At 40.5% G+C, this 18,130-nt stretch overlaps 1 protein-coding gene across 1 annotated transcript in view; it reads left to right on the top strand.

Annotated features, from left to right (window-relative positions):
* The first annotated feature begins 17,416 nt into the window (after positions 1-17,416).
* Positions 17,417-18,130, top strand: part of FRY (FRY microtubule binding protein) — a 398,333-nt gene continuing 397,619 nt past the window's right edge. Inside the window, exon 1 of the mRNA XM_045016361.1 lies at positions 17,417-17,478. The gene's annotated coding sequence lies outside the window, so the exon portion shown is untranslated. The remainder of the gene's footprint in view (positions 17,479-18,130) is intronic.

The following is an 18,130-nucleotide window of genomic DNA, read 5'->3' as shown; positions in this document are numbered from 1 at the left end:
AGAAAGATCTATTCAACATTGCCTATCTTTGAGGCCTTTAATTTCAAAAAATAAAGTGGCAGAACAAAGAAGAGAAACAGCTAATATGAAAATAAATAATAATCATTATCTCTCATACAGTGTTTTTCATCGGTAGATCTGTAACCACGTGTATATGATTTCGTTTCCATGGAAACATTTTAAATTTAAACTCTCTTGTGCAGCATTGCAAAACTAAATCATTGTATTCATGCAGGATAGCCAGAAAGTGAGACTGACTGCAAAAACCTAGCCAGTCTCTATTTGTTATCTAAGCCAAGTGAAATGCAAAATATCAATAAACATCATAAAGGTCGACAAGCAAATAAGATTCCTTTAAGTTTTAGTATTTCAAGTAGGGCTGTCGATTAATTGCAGTTAACTCATGCAATTAACTCAACAAAATTAATTGCGATTGAAAAGATTAATTGCAATTAATCACAGTTTTAATCGTAATCGTGCTGTTAAACAATAGAATATCAATTGAAATGTATTACATATTTGTGGATTTTTTCTATATTTTAAAATATATTGATTTCAATTACAACACAGAATACAAAGTGTACACTGCTCACTTTATATTATTTTTTATTACAAATATTTGCACTAAAAATGATAAAATAGTATTTTTCAGTTCACTTCATACAAGTACTGTAGTACAATCTTTTTATTGTGAAAATGCAACTTATAAATGTAAATATTTCTGTTACATAACTGCACTCAAAAACAAAACAATGTAAAACTTTAGCACCTACAAGTCAACTCAGTCCTGCTTCTTCTTCAGCCAGTCACTAAGACAAACAAATTTGTTTAAATTTACAGGTGATAATGCTGCCCTCTTCTTATTTACAATGTCACCTGAAAGTGAGAACAGGTATTCGTATGAGACTTTTGTAGCCAGCATTGCCAGGTATTTATGTGCCAGATATGCTAAACATTTGTATGCCCCTTCATGCTTTGGACATCATTCCAGAGGACATGCTTCCATGCTGATGATGCGCATTAAAAAAATAATGCGTTAATTAAATTTGTGACTGAACAACTTGGGAGAGAACTGTGTGTCTTTGGCTCTGATTTACCCGCATTCTGCCATATATTTCATATTATAGTAGTCTCGGATGATGACTCAGCACATGTTCATTTTAAGAACACTTTCACTGCAGAGCTGACAAAACTCAAAAAAGGTACCAATGTGAGATATCTAAAGATAGCTACAGCACTCGACCCAAGGTTTAAGAATATGAAGTGCCTTTCAAAATCTGAGAGGTATGAGGTGTGAAGCATGCTTTCAGTAGTCTTAAAAGAGCAACACTCCGATGCAAAAACTACAGAACCTGAACCAACAAAAAAAATCAACCTTCTGCTGGTGGCATCTAATTCAGATTATGAAAATGAACATGCATCAGTCCACAATGCTTTGGATTGTTATCCACTAGAACCTGTCATCAGCCTAGAATCATAGAACTGGATGGGACCTCGAGAGGTCATCTAGTCTACTCCCCTGCACTCATGGCAGGACTAAGCATTATCTAGACCATTCCTGACAGGTGTTTGTCTAACCTGCTCTTAAAAATGATGGAGATTCCACAAACTCCCTAGTTAATTTATTTCAGTGCTTAACCACCCTGACAATTAGGAAGTTTTTCCTAATGTCCAAACTAAATCTCCCTTATTGTAATGTAAGCCCATTGCTTCTTGTCCTATCCTCAGTGGTTAAGAAGAACAATTTTTCTCCCTCCTTCTTGTAACAACCTTTCATGTACTTGAAAACTGTTATCATGTCCCCTCTCTTTCTTCTCTTTTCTAGACTAAACAAACCCAATTTTTTCAATCTTCCCTCATAGGTCATGTTTTCTAGACCTTTAATCATTTTTGTTGCTCTTCTCTGAACTTTCTCCAATTTGTCCTCATCTTTCCTGAAATGTGGCACCCAGAACTGGATACAATACTTCAGCTGAGGTCTAATCAGTGCAGAGTAGAGCAGAAGAATTACTTCTCATGTCTTGCTTACAACACTCCTGCTAATACATCCCAGAATGACATTCACTTTTTTTGCAACAGTGCTGCACTGTTGACTCATATTTAGCTTGTAGTTCACTATGACCCCCAGATCCCTTTCTGCAGTACTCCTTCCTAGGCAGTCATTTCTCATTTTGTACGTGTGCAATTGATTGTTCCTTCCTAGGTGGAGTACTTTGCATTTGTCCTTATTGAATTTCATCCAGTTTACTTTAGACCATTTCCCCAGTTTGTCCAGATCATTTTGAATTTTAATCCTATCCTCCAAAGCACTTGCAAGCCCTCCCAGCTTGGCATCATCCACAAACTTTATAAGTGTACTCTCTATGCCATTATCTAATCATGGATGAAGATGTTGAACAGAACTGGACCCAGAACTGACCCCTGCAGGATCCTACTCGTTATGCCCTTCCAGCATGACTATGAACCACTGATAACTACTGTCTGGGAATGGTTTTCCAACCAGTTTTGCACCAACCTTATAGTAGCTCCATCCAGGTTGCATTTCCCTAGTTTGTTTATGAGAAGGTCATGCAGGACAGTATCAAAAGTCTTACTAAAGTCAAGATACACCCATCCACAAAGATTTCTTTAACAGGGTAACAAGCTATCAGGTTGGTTTGACATGATTTGTGCTTGACAGATCCATGCTGACTGTTAATTATCACCTTATTATCTTCTAGATATTTTCAAAATGATTGTTTAATTTTTTCCCTCCATTATCTTTCCCAGTTAAGATGACTGGTCTATAATTCCCAGATTGTCCTTATTTCCCTTTTTATAGATGGGCACTATATTTGCCCCTTTTTCAGTCTTCTGGAATCTCTCCCGTCTTCAATGACATTTCAAAGAGAATTGCTAATGGCTCAGATATCTCCTCAGTCAGTTCCTTGAGTATTCTAGGTTGCTTTTCATCAGGCCCTGGTAACCTGAAGATATCTAACTTGTCTAAGTAATTTTTAACTTGTTCTTTCCCTATTTTAGCCTCTGATCCAACCTCATTTTCACTGGCATTTACTATGTTAGACGTCCAATCACCACCCACCTTCTTGGTTAAAACAGAAAAAAATAAGTCATTAAGCACCTCTGCCATTTCCGCATTTTCAGTTATTGTTCTCCTCCCAACCCCACTGAGTAACGGAAACAGATAGGAGTGGAGGAGCTTTGTTGCTGCCCTAAACGCCAGAGGCATAATGGGACTATAATGACAATGATACTTGTGTTATTTGTTTATATTCATCCTTTGTAATTTGACCTACTTTCCACTTTTTTTAGGACTCTTTTTTTATGTTTAGATCATTGAAGATACCCTGGTTAAGCCAGGGTGGTCTTTTGCCATACTTCCTATCTTTCCTACACCAGTGGGATAGTTTGCCCTTGTGCCTTTAATAATGTCTCTTTGAAAAACTGCCAACTTTCTTCAATTGTTTTTCTCCTTAGACTTGCTTCCCATGGGATCTTACCTACCAACTCCCTGAGTTTGCTAAAGTCTGCCTTGAAATCCATTGTCTTTATTTTGCTGTTCTCCCAGGTGTGTGGATGCATGTTCTCTAGAATGGGGATGAAACATGAAGGGATATATGAATCTTGAGCACATCTGACATGTAAATACCTTGTGACGCCAGCTGCAACAGTGCCATGTGGACACCTGTTCTCACTTTCAGGTGACATTGTGAACAAGAAGCAGGCAGCATTATTTCCTGCAAATGTAACAACTTGTTTGTCTGAGCGATTGGCTGAACAAGAAATAGGACTGAGTGGACTTGTAGGTGCTAAAGTTTTACATTGTTTTCTTTTTGAATGCAGTTTTTTTTGTACATAATTCTACATTTGTAAGTTCAACTTTCATGATAAAGAGATTGCACTACAGTACTTGTATTAGGTGACTTGAAAAATACTATTTCTTTTGTTTTTTTACAGTGCAAATATTTGTAATAAAAATAAATATAAAGTGAGCACTGTACACCTTGTATTCTGTGTAGTAGTTGAAATCAATATATTTGAAAATGTAGAAAACATCAAAAAATATTTAAATAAATGGTATTCTATTATTGTTTAACAGTGCCACGATTAATTTTTTTAATTGCTTGACAGCCCTAATTTCAAGGTGTGATTAGTAACAGAAGTAAGGATTTTTTTTAAAAAATGTGAGTTTTACATTAACAGTGTTCTAAAAGCAAACATTTATAGGTGAATATTTTTCAAACCAATTTATAATTGTCATTTCTACTTAGTACACCTCTACTTCAATATAACGCGACCCGATATAACATGAATTCAGATATAATGTGGTAAAGCAGTGCTCGGGAGGGTAGGGGGGAGGGCTGCGCACTCTGGAGGATCAAAGCAAGTTTGCTATAACACGGTTTCACCTATAACAAGGTAAGATTTTTTGGCTCCCGAGGACAGCATTATATCGGGGTAGAGGTGTAATTAGGACTATCCTACAGAATCTAAATATATATATTTCTGGGTCTGCTGGCTAAATCCAGCTCCTTGTAGTCAAGATGTGAGTTATTGAATTCACAGATTAGCGCAGATCCTTAAAAAATATATTGAAAGGATTTGCAGTGAAGTTTTAAAAACACACACTGATGTCTCTACACAAATGGTCCAAAATGCTGTAGTTTAGAGTAGCATTATTGACATGTTTTGAGCTAATATAGTAAATTTTTTTGGAGGGGGGGGAGGGGTTAAGGAATATTCTGTATAATACTCAATGTGTATATTGAATATGAGAAAAAAAACTGGAGTTCTAAATGACTGTACCCAGGACCAGCCATTAATTTTCTGTTACTTGTGGTGCTTGTTTTTTTTAATTTTCAAGAAAATGTCTGGGTCAGCAACAAAGAGTAGATTACAGGGTAAATTCATCAGCAGTGGGAAGTCTGAAATGGATCATTTCTCCTTGTGAGACAATGTCTTGTGTTTAGCCCAAAGGTGTATTACTCATTATGGTTTCAGAAAGCAGAATAATGTGCAAACAAGAGAAATCAAATGGAAAAAATAATTTGTATTATTAATCTTACAATAAATACTTAGGGCCATAAATATGCTTAAAAGATGCAGTGTCTCCACTGAACAGTTCATAATCTAACATAAAAGAACTTTTACTTTTGGTGTTTGGGATTGAAAAATAACTGATTAAGTTATCTGTCTAGGGTTCAACTGTGAAATATCTAGACTCCCTGGCACCACAGATTCAAATCCCTTTAGAGTTGACTCATCCTTAAATTTTCTAAGAGAGCTAAATTGAGTAACATGCAGTTTATTATGTGTGTCTCAGACAAGATCTCAAAAAGAATGAGGTCCTTTTTGTTCTAAATAGACATAAAATGCCTGATTTTTACAACTCAAATGCCCTACACTGAATGCAAAAGTGCATATACCACAGTACATCTAATTTTCACATGCAATTAGTGAGATTTGTGAATAATACAGAATGCTATGAGTGCTAAGTGTCTGTTCACTATACAGACATTAACTAATTAACTGAATATTTGAACATGTAGTCAACTAGATATCTCACTGGTGGTCTGAGCACAGAAATACATGATTTTCATGACATCTGTTTGTGAAGCACTGGGCTCCTGAGCTTTTAAAAGTCAAGCACTTTGTGTAGGCACAGAGTAAATACAACTTCAGTATTTTCAATATTAACTCTGAAAGATGCCCACAGTACTCAGCATGGTAGCATTGCAAACTACATGTGGTTTTGAAAATATGGCCCTAAAGATGCTCCAGCACTTTTCCTAAGAGCACAAGTGCGGCCAACACTGTCTTCTCGGTCACCCCTCCTGATAGAGGGCATCTGTGAGGGTGTCACCTCCCTATTCCATTTCCTGTTATGCTCCTCAGCTGGACAAACTGAGATCAGAATCCAAATCTGAGAAGCTAGGTCTCCTTGTCAAAGTCCTACTTAAAACTGAGCTAATTAGGAGTGAGACAGGACATCCTCAACCCCTGAACATGATTCATCTTAATAAATAAATAAATTAAATAAAAGCACAAATCCCCATATAAGTTCCTGGGGTGCAGCAGAAGTTGTTTAGTGGGAGTATTTTATCCTGGAGCAGGAGTTGCAGAATTAGAAGGGGATATGGGGAATGGGGACGGCCAATCAAGCCACTAAGTAAATTTTAAAGGGAAAGGAGAATGAATTACTCATGATATATGCAAATTACACTAGTAAATCATTGGTACAAAATCTCCAGATTTCTAGATCTTTAGCCTTAAAGAGTACTCCCTAAGTTTCCTTTTGCTCCTTCACATTCTACTGAATCTTCCTCAACCTCCTATCCTCAAACAACCTTTTCTTGTTCATTCATTCCCCTTCACTCCTTCAGCCACCTCCTGTACTCCCACATCACCCTGCACTGCCTCCCTATGCCCTGTTCCACTTCAATCTCTTCCCTCCAGTTTCCTTCTGCAGCCCATTCTTCCTACTCCTCATACTCCCTTCTCCCCCAGTCTCTCTTGCACCCACCCTGGTTTACCATCCCAACTGAGTCTCTCCTGAATCCCATCAAGTTCTATCTCCTACTCCCCACACGTCACAGTCCACTGTCTTCTCATTGTTTGCAGCCTCCTAAATTTAGCACCCAAGGCAGTGGTGTGAAAACTTTTCCAGCCATGCACATCTTCAGCCTTTCCTTCTCTAATATAAACACATAGCAGTGTGTAAATTAAAAAAACAACAACACAAAAGTAAAACCCAACCAAAAGAAAACACTACACTGCAGACAGAATTCTCCCTCTAGGGAGAGGATGAGAGGGATGTTAATCATGTTGTTTGTGTGCTACTGTAGGGTAATGAGTACAGTGATGAGGGAAGTATAAGAACCTAAATAGAAAAGAATAGGGCGCATGACTAAAATTCGCCTGGCAGCTGGCCCTTTCCCTTTATTTTTTGTGTGCTATGCACCTGGTTGCAACCTTGCATTCCAAGAAGGTTGCATTTCATTCACTGCTGTGTTTCATGGAGCCATTGTTAAGGCTGCAAGATAGTCTCCATTCTTGTGTTTTCTCCCTGTCCGTTTGTTTGTATCCCTCTGTCTCTGTCTTATAGTTAGACCCCAATCCTTCAAGCAGTTATACGTGTGCTTAACTTTACTACTGTGAGGAGGCTCACTGATTTCAATGGAGCTACTCTCAATAGTAAAGTTTAGCATATGTAAAGTTTGCAGGACTGGGGCCTTAGATTATAAGCTCCTTGGAACAGGGAATGTCTCTTTTTTTTTGTTATGTATTTGTATAGTACCTAGCACAATGGTGTTCTGGTCTATAACTGGCATTTTTAAGCATTACTGCAAAACAAATACAAATAATAATAATAATTAATAAATAATCAAAGTGCAATTTGGACACCATCTCCATTGCTAACTTTCACAAAAAGAACTCAAGTCAGCCTGAAGTTTCTCTTCTAAATCTTATCACCTTACCAATTGTTTTTCCTCTTTTCTATTGTCCATTTTTCTCAGAATTGATTATATTCCCATCTTTCCATTTGTCATTGCTGGGAAACTTAGTGTTTTCTTTGGACAATTTTTCTTCTCTGATAGGCAACTCATAAATACCATAGATAGCTTGATTTAGAGTAGAATTAATGCTATTTCCTGGGACCTTCCTACTTCACGTTATTACTTCCTTTCTTTCTGTTCACTCTGTTCATCCATCTTTCCCCAATCTTCTTACCAACATTTATTCTACTACTGACATTTCTAAATATCTATTTTTGATTCTACTCCAGCCCTTAGAACTCTTTTTTCAATTTTTTTAACGATTCCCTTCCTTTTCAGTTCATCTCCAAATCTCCCTCTTTTCTATGTATCTAATGCTATCTTTTTATCTAATCAATCTATTTATATAATCTAAATCTAGGATGTCAATTTTCTTCTTCTTGAAATGTAGTTCTATCCTGAAAAGAGGTTATTTGAAATTGGCTACTAGAGTTCAAAGTTTATCATCTCTCAATAACTTCCAGGTAAAATGGGTCAGTTTATAAGAAAAAAGGATTTTGCCCCTTCCCCCGCCCCACCAACTCCTGACCCTGTAGCCTCACCATGGGACTTGCACAAGTATAACTCCTTCCCAGAGTACTGAAAGAACTAGCACATAAAATTGCAAGTATTTGTAATAAATCTTTCAAATTGGGAGTAGTAGCCTATGACTGGAGAAAAGCAAATGTAGTACCTACATTTAAGAAAGGATGGAAAAAAGCAATCTGGGCCATCACAGACCTGTTAATCTGACTTTAATAGTATGCAAGAGTTTAGAACAAATTTTGAAGGAAAGAATCATTAAAGACATAGAAGTAAATGAGAAATGGAATAAAATGAAACATGGGTCTACCAAAAGTAGATCATGCCAGACTAACCTGATCGCTTTCTTTTATAAGATAACTGATTTCTTAGACAAGGGAAATGCAGTAAATCTAATCTATCTCCACTTCAGTAGAACATCTGACATAGCACCACAAGGTAAATTATTAGTTAAGGTTGGGATTAGTACAGGAATAGTAAGGTGGGAAGGAACTGGCTAAAGGAAAAAGAACAATGGGTTGTGCTCAGAGGAGAACTATTGGGCTGGAAGGAAGTTACTAGTGTCAAGGATCAGTCTTGGAACTGATCTTATTTAATATTTTCATTAATGATCTTGGCACAAAAGGTACTAATGAAATTTGCTGATGACACATAATTGGGAGGCATTGTAAATACAGAGGAAGCTCAGAATATTATAGAGCAAGAATTAGATGACCTAGAGGACTTGAGTAATATAAATGGGCTCAGATCATGCACCTGGGGACAAATAACAAGAATTCCTGATATAAACTGGGGGCTTAGTTGAATATGAGAGAGGAGGAAAAAGACCTGGATATTTTAACTCATGGGTGAATACCCACTTCATCGGATGCATGCGAAAGCTTATACTCTTTGTCGCTGTTTAGTATTAGAGGCATATACCATTGCTAAGATTTAATGAACTCCTTCTTTTTTTGTCAATCCTCCTGGCTATAGATTGTTTTCACAGAAACCTTTAGCTTTCCTTATCAATTGTCTGCATTTCCTAACTGCTGATTTGTACTTATTGCTATCAGCTTCTTCATTTTTCCATGTTGCATATACACACACACAACAGTTAGGCTGTTGGTGTTCTGAGACCACTGCCTATCATACTGAACAATATTGTTTTGTTGTTTACTGGTATTCTCCCCTGTCTATATCCATCTGTTGTCTCTTGTCTTGTACTTAGACTGTAAATTCTGGGGACAGAGACTATTTTTTGTTCTGTGATTGTACAGTGAATAAACAATGGGGTCATGCTCCCTGACAAGTATGTCTAGGTCCTATGATAATAATTAATAATTATAACTAGCTTCTTTTACCTCCCTTCTTAACCATTTTTTAACAAAACAAGCTACCTTTTATGACTGTGGACTTGTGTGTTTTGGGGAAGGGACATCTGATAAAACATTTTTAAATAATTCCCAAGGATAATTCACATTTTTAATAGGACTTTGTGAAGAGGTATGGCCACCCTAGGAAATTGGCAGCGAGCGGCGGCCAGATGCATCCTGGTGGGCAGAACCAGGAAGGCCATGATATCCATGCTGGAAGCAGAGGGGCAGGACAGGAAGAGGAAGTATAAAAGGAGGGCCCTGTAGCTCAATTGAGAGGCATCTGCCAAAGGAGACGTATGCGTTCTTCCTGCTGTGGATGCAGGAAAATGCAGAAGACTTCTGCTGTCCCGAGGAGGGCCCCAAGCTACCTGTACAGCCAGACATGCTGGATGCTGAAGAGTTGCTGAGATTGCTGCTCACTGTGTACCCTGGGGAGACAGAGAACAACCCTTGGAAGGTACACCCAAGGGGGAGTATAGGAAGCAGCCCAGGGGAAGCAGATTACTGTCCAGCTGTGGTGCCGCCTCAGACACAGTCAGCATGTTGCAGGTGGATTGCCCGCTGACCCAGTGGCAGACCACTCTGCTGCTGTTAGGGCCCTGGGCTGGGATGTGGTGGAGTTGGGTGGGCCCGCATCTTGCCTGCCATCCCTCCCCTGAGGTGGTAGTTCTCCCCACTCCTTAGGTCAGGAGACCTGCACTTGCTGGGTGCTCAACCCTTACAGGATTAAACAAAGACTGTGAATGGCTTGCCAACTACAAAACCAGTTTCTCCTCTCTTGGTTTTCACACCTCAGCTGCTAGAAGAGGGCCTCATCCTCCCTGGTTGAACTAACCTCGTTATCTCTAGCCTGCTTCTTGCTTGCTTATATATACCTGCCCCTGGAAATTTCCACTACATGCATCCGATGAAGTGGGTATTCACCCATGAAAGCTCATGCTCCAAAATGTCTGTTAGTCTATAAGGTGCCACAAGACTCTTTGCTGCTTTTACCAACCCTTACTGGAGCCCCCTGGATTGTATTGGGGTGCTCACCCTTTGCCGGAGCCCTGGACTGTGTTGAGCGCTCACCCCTGTTTGAAGGCTGGACTCCTAGACCCTTACCTGCTCTATCCTGCTTGATGGTTGGAGTTTTAGACTGCTTGGTGCCCTGCCCTGCCTAAGGGGCTGGACCTCTGAACTGTTTATTGCTCTACCCTGCCTGAGGGTTTGAGCCCTGGAGACAGCTAGTTTCCCCCTGTAGGGACTGTTGTTTCACGTGCATGACAGTGAATAGGAGTGGCCACCCTCAGAGATTGGCAGCAAGAGGCGGCCACGCAAGCCTACATGCCTACAGACTGTCAATTAATCGCAGTTAACGCCTGCAATTAACTGAAAACATACTTAACATGTTATTTTTTTAATGCATTAATCATATACCTCTGTGTGGAGAAGGAGGCATTGGTGATGGGGAGCTGAAGCCCCAGTCCGCAGGTCCACAGGCAGCAGGGGTTGAAGCCCCAACCCAGAGCTCTGCGGATGTCAGGGGGATGAAGCCCCAGCTTGCAGCTCCGGAGGCGGCAGTGGGGTTGAGGCCCCAGCCCAGAGCTCTTCAGGGGCAGGGCAGTTGAAGCCCCAGATCGCAGCTCCAGAGGGGGCTGAAGCTCCAGCCCCCAGTGCTGAGAAGGGCTGAAGCCCCAAGCACTGCACCCTGAGGGGACTGAAGCCTGGAGCACCGAGTGAGGGCTGAAGCCCCAAGCCCCACACCTCAAGGTGGGTTGAAGCCCCGAGTGGGGCTGAATCCCAGAACCCCCAGTCTGGCTGAAGCCCGGAGCCCCACACCAACAGGGCTGAAGTTCCCCACCCTGAGTCCCCCAGGGCTGAAGATAGAGGGTCACAATTTTTATAGTGGGTGGAATCACAATTTTTTTTAAGTCCAAATGGGGTCACCAGCACAAAAAGTTTGTGAAACTGCCATAAAGAACAGGGGCTTGGTGAACTCAGCCTCCCTGCACCATCCTCTCCTCGTGGAGGTAAAATCCATCCTCCCTTGCAAACAAGGGCTCAGCTGAAGGGAGTTATGTAAAATAATATTAATAATAAATCTACATTTGTAAGTTCAACTTTCATGATAAAGAGATTGCACTACAGTACTTGTATGAGGTGAACTGAAATATTATTTCTTTTGGTAATCTTTTTTACAGTACTAATATTTTAATCAAAAACAATATGAAGTGAGCACTGTACACTTTGTATTCTGTGTTGTAACTGAAATATATTTGAAAATATAAAAAATATCCAAAAATATTTTTAAAATGATATTCTCTTAATGTTTAACAGTCCAATTAAAACTGCAATTAATTGTGATTTTTTAAATATCTTGACAGCCCTAATTTTTAAGTTTAAATATTTCTTCCCACTCAGTTTTCCTCATGATAGTTTTCATCGGCTTTGAGAACTGGCCTTTTTAAAGCACCAAATACGTCTATTTCTGGGCCTATATTTGTCTTGAACATTGCAAATGAACTTCTATTCTACATTGATTCCTATACAGGGGGTCCCCAGTATACATCTCCCCTTTATCCATTGTTTTGGATATCCGTCGCTCATCAATAGGGGAAATGTGTTCCGATTTATGTTGGTCCTGATCCGCATATCCATCATTTGCACGGATCAAGACCCACATGAATTGGAACTTGTTCCCCTATTGAACAGTACAGTACTGTACTGGTATCCACTGGCCACATTCAAGGCTTATTATCTATGGAGGATGTTCTCCATACTTATTAAGGAGACGGCAGGTGAAGGAAAGCCCAATGTAAAGGAGTTTTGGAAGTCCTACAACATCTTGAACAGTATGGAAAACATTGATGTCATGGGAAGAGGTCACTTCGCAATATATGAATGGCATTTGGCGCCGTGCATGGCCAGATGCTGTCCAAAGGTTTGTGGGATTTGATGCCATTCCTGCTCTCGAGCAAGAAATTGTTAAGTTGGCAAAGGATGTCAGTTTTGAGGAGGTGGAGGAGGATGATGTACAGGAGTTGTTGGAGTTTCACGCTGAGCAACTGACAAATGAGGAACTGATTGAGCTGGATCAACAATGGATAGACAAAGAAAGCAAGGACGATTATGACGATGATGTAGGGCAGGAAGCCAGAAGTCTGACGACAAAGAATCTCTCCCATTTCTTTGGATTTCTGGATGAGATGACAGAAATCCTTTTCATGAACAGTCTGCTGAAGTCTCCAGGGCTCTCAAGGATGCAGTGGCTTGCTACAGGGAGATCTATCGTTCAAAGATTCATGCAGGAGAGCAGGCATGATAAAATCCTTTTTTAAGACTTCTACAACCAAAAAGCCAGCCACGGAAAAGCCAGCCCAAGAAAATCCAGCCACCACCCCAACCTAAGTTTAGCTTAATTAACACTGTTTTATACTGTATTACTCTGCTGTATTAACTGTATTAAAATGTTCTGTGTTTGAACTGTGCTGGTAGGATTCTACATTATTTTATTCAACGTTTTATGTGTAAAATATGTACTGTATAACCTGTCATTGTAAAAAGATACACTACTCAGGTGAAAAGAGCATTGGCACAGGCAAGAGTGGTGAAGTTGTGAATGCACCCCACCCCTTATTCCGTTATTCCTTATGGGAAAAAAATCCTCAGTATACATCATTTCGCTATCCCTCGCCCTTTTCAAAAACAACCCCCAATATATACAGGAGACTCCCTGTACCGCAAATGCCTCCCAGTAGTGGAGCTGTCAGGTTTGGTCTGGTCATTCCCTCCTTCTCGCCTGTGGGGAGGACCGTGTGTGCTGTGGCGCGGTATGTTTTGGTGCTGGGGTTATTTCCTCCCCTTATGCACCTGTTTACATGACAGAAGGCAGGGCTGCAGAAGTGTCTAGTGCAGGATCCTCCTGTCCAGTCCCTCTCGGAGGGGCAGCTGAAGGAGCGCTCCCCACACAGCCTTTCCTAGCATTTGTTAAGCGCCCCAGTCCCCTCGTTGCGGGGCAGGGCGTGTTACCATCTGGGGCAGGCTCCTCAGCGCTGGGGCCTGTGTGTGAGGCAGCGGGTATTTTGTTTGGTGAGGGGATTAGGCCCCTGGCACAGGAGCTGGAGCTGCCCTCCCGCGTCAGGCCCTGGCACCGCTCCGGGGCGGGAGCGACGCCCAGGGGCAGGAGGACCCAGGTGAGGCGCGGGGCGGTGCCGGGCGCTGTGAGGGGAGGGCCCTGCTCACGCTACGCCGGCTCCGGCCGGGAGGGAGGAAACACCGGCGGCCGCCAGCGCTGAGAGCGGGTGAGCGAGTGAGTGATGCTGGGGGAGCAGGCGGGACGCGTCGGTGCCTCTGCCCGGCGGGGCTGGTGGGTGGGTCGGAGCCGGTGCTGGGGTCCGGGCCGGGATCCCCGGGGCTGCGGGGGCTGCCTCCTCTAGCCACAGCCCGGAAGAAAGTTTCCCTCAGCCCCCTCCGCGCCTGTGTCCGCTGGGGGCCCCTTCCCCATCTCTCCCGGGAAGCCGGGGCTCCGAGCCCGCATCTCCACCCCCCCGCGCCCTTCCTAGCAGGTACCAGCCCCAGCCTGGCCCCCACCCGGGTCCCACCATCCTACTGCCGCCCCCTCCTTTCCCTTTATTGTCTCTCCTGCCGATGCCGCCCTTACTCTGAGCCCGGGCCAATGGGCAGAAGGAACAAAAGCCACTTAGCAGTGGGCAGCTGGGGGGCTGAGCCCTTTCCCCTGCCTCCGCCTGCAGGGCACGGGAGTGTAACAATAATCCCCCTAAACATCAGTGATGGTCCCCTCTCCTCAACAGGGTTTGTTTTTATTTCTCATGATGGTTGGATGCCGACTGACTTGCATGGGAATTGCTGCCCTCTCTGGTTAGAAGTAAATGTTTAGAAACGCTGGCTCTGCCATATGCTGTGTGCGCCAGCAAACTTATTTTTAGATGGATCTCATATTTTTATGCATTTATAAATAGCTTTATCCATATTCGAGTACTGAGAGAGGAAGTGATTTGGTCCTGTGAGCTCCAGACTTTTTATAGAAATTACTAAATAGAGCCAATTCTGTAGGCTGGCCCCAGGTGGATTAGTGCCTTTTAGTGTGGCATTCGCTTTCTAAATGGCTGAATTATTTAATTATGAAAAATGGCAACTGCACATGCATGACATTATTTTAAAACATCAGTATTTAATAAAAATATTTCATTTACATGTTCAAAGAACCTAAGGATGTTAATATTCTTATCTGAGTCCCATACAAATGATACCTTGCAGTATTTTAAATCATTTAAAAATAGTCATAATTTAAACCTATAAAAGCAAGGTAATTCTGAGTGTAGGAGGCCTTTCCCCTTCTCACTGGTTGTGAAAATTTCATTATTTTGTAGTGTAAGACCCTGGAACAGCAAGGATTTATGCATGCGAAATGTCCCATTGAACTCAATGGGGCAACTCATAGATGTAAAGTTTTTCATGTTCTTGGGTTCCAATCTAATAAAGACTTAACAATGTACTGTGGCTCTTATTCGGTACATCTACAGGTTGTTGGGTTTTTTTAGGGAAAAGTGTTTGAAGGCAGTATAAAGAAGTCCCTATTTGGTATTTTGAAAAATAACCCTTTGATTTTTTTTAAATATTGTATTTAGACTGAATTTACATTTTATTTTTATGATGACTTTACCATTACAGGAATGTTGTCAGTATTGTACTATTAGACTATTACTTCTCTTTTACATGTTGACGCTAATATAGATACACGGGAGACATAGTGTAAATAGAGTAATACTACTACTGAAAAAACAAAGGAAAAGAAGTACAAAGACTGTCTAGTGACCCTATTCCTAGGTGATGACAGTCATATTTATGCATACTGCCAGCAGCTGCTAGAGACTGTGCCAAGATTTTGGGCTTGAGGGATGATCTCAGCTTCATTATGTAGTCAAGTGGTTTATTACTAGATTTTAGTGTTTTAAACTCCTCGGTTTGCTAGGAGGATTTCAAGGCAGTTTCAAAGTTGGAACTGATTAATGTAATCCACTACATGAATTTCATTTTTAGAGCTGGACAAATAATTTCTAATGAACAACTGATTTGACAAAGTTATCTTTCACTGTTTAAAAAATCATCCCCAACCAGATCTCTTTCCCCAGATTTTTCACTAAATAATTTCTGAAAATGTTTGTGAGCAATTCATGTATAAGAATTTGAAATTTGTGTAATTTTAATTGGATATGCAGATCACATGGTGTTTCTCTTCTCGGATTAGTATAATTCTTGGAATCAGGTTTCCAATGCAAATACTCAGTTATGAATATGAAATTTGCTTTCCACAAATGTTCTGAACTGTTTGCTTAAAATTCATTATTTTGGTGGATATTGATATTTGTAAACTCATTTATTAGAATATTCATAAAGTAAACACACAAACATTATGGAAGCAAATTTGTTTAGCCACATTCAACCAAATATTTTGCAGAATTCGCCCAACTGTTCTTTCCCCTTATTGTAGCTTCATGTCCCCAACATTTAAGACCTCATCTTTTGCCCTTTCACCAGCCTCAAGTATCACATATTAAGTCATTGTGGGTGAATAAAATTCTGCCCCATATCCTAATGGAGGGAATGCTTTTTAACTTTAAACTTGAAGTTGGCTGTGTTTTGGGAGGGAGAAGCTTTGAATAGTGGAGCGCAACCTGTTATCAGAAAGTAGCCCTTGCACTGTTTATGCATTGTTTAATGCACTAGAGAAACCTTGCAGTTCATGAGCTCCCTTCTGACCTTAAAGTCTATGAGGCAATGGAAACCTCAGCTGTAATTCATGATGCTGCTGGAGGGGTGAATTATATGAGCACATTTTTTGTTCAGTGAACATAGTTTTTCTAGTCTGTGCAGTTAAAAATTTACTTCTTGCCGCGATGAAACATATGAGTGGCTGAATTACCTACCTGTTTTTAATAAAAACGATTGGACCTTACTGAAAATCTTTCAAAAGCAAGAGGGTACGTCCAAAAAGTGATTCACAACATGCTGCTTGTGGAAATGTCTGGATAGAATTCCAGAAAATTATTGTGATCTCATTTACTATTTATTGAACTTTTTTTAATACCTTCTGCTTTTCACTAGTACTGTATCAAATCATTTATTGAAATACAGCCTCAATGACTGTCTACACAGAATTTGATATTGTAATTTGTGTTTATTTTACCAGCCATCTGGCTTACATACACCATCCTTCTGTACTGTACAATGCTATGTTGGTCATTAGAATGCCACAATCACACCTGTTGACTGGTATGTTCATGGTGAGTTACCACTGCAGGATGCTGTCAAATCTACCTGCTCTCTTCTTATAGATCTGTATGATATGTCTTAGATACTCTTCACATACACATCTCCACAAGTCCTTTCCATAGGCTCATACTTTGCTATCTTACATATTTATATTCTGTACAAGCTCTTATACTTCACTCACAACTGTGGTTTCTGAGAACTTTCCAGTAGTGCAGTAAGCAATGTGACAAAAATTCATCATCTGGTGTTCTCTCATCGTCTACCTACGATGAGAAATGTATGCAATGGAACATCTTGTTAAAATAGGGTTATTTTTCTCCTTCTTTTAATATATATGTTTGTTTATGTACACAATGCAAAGATCAAAGAAATGTGCCTTGTACTTAGCAGAAGTGGTGAGGTTTGTGATGGGTCCTAAAACATTCTGTCTCCTGCACAGACACACTTTATTCTTATGGTGGAAAGTGATTTTTGAAACAGAGGAGCATAGTTGTCTACTACGGTCTTCATCCCAGAGCTTCAGGTGATCTTTTCGATATTCTAGGCTCAGGTCATGGAACTCCTTGAAGATAAGAACCCAGATCTCAAACTCGATTTGAAATTGTATGTGAAGCCAGTATAGAAAGTGGAGGACAGGTTGGATGTGCTTGTGATAGTCTTTGTTGCTGAGGAGATAGTATAGAATACTGCAGTATTCTACTTGGAATTTTCAAAACAATGAAGTCTTCATGCACATGTACGTCGCATTGCTGTAGTCCAACCAAGAGGTGATGAATAATTTAGGCTAGGTCATTGTCTGTCAGGCTGGGAGGGAGTGTCCTAGTAAAATCCTGTAATTTACCACTACTGGTTTTTGATGACTTTTGGAAAATGAGATAATCTCATTTTAAATTCTAAGCATGAACTGTTTAGTCTAGTATTAGTATATCAAAGGAACCTTGGTGGTTTTTAGAATGTACAACTCTTTATGCATGGTTTCAAATCGAACCTGGTTAAGCAGTGGCCATTTTGCTATCATCCCAACTTTTAATTTGTTTGTCCCTGATACATCTGCCATTGATGGGTCACTAGTGTAAGAGAAGGAATAAAGTCCCATTTAGGGAGTGTAGTGATCTTGCCTAACTTGACAGTGTTAGACACTAGTATATAATTTTCAATCTGGCCAGAGTTGCAGAGATGGAGTTAGTGATACAGCTGCTGGAACACCTGGACAGTAATGATTGGAATTTATCATACAAATCAGTATTTAGCCATAGGTATAATACTGAGAATGTGCTTGTCAGAGTTGTAGATGATTTGCTTACCACAAGGGATAAAGGAAACTTGTCCTGTCTGTTGATGGTATTGGATCTATCAGCAGGATTTCATACTGTGACTCATGGACTTTAATTGCATGTCCTGATCACATTGGAATATAAA

Source organism: Mauremys mutica, chromosome 1 (assembly GCF_020497125.1).
Source record: "Mauremys mutica isolate MM-2020 ecotype Southern chromosome 1, ASM2049712v1, whole genome shotgun sequence".
NCBI classification, from domain to species: domain Eukaryota; kingdom Metazoa; phylum Chordata; order Testudines; family Geoemydidae; genus Mauremys; species Mauremys mutica.
The sequence above is the reverse complement of the archived record's forward strand: the minus strand, read 5'-3'. Positions and strand labels throughout refer to the sequence as shown.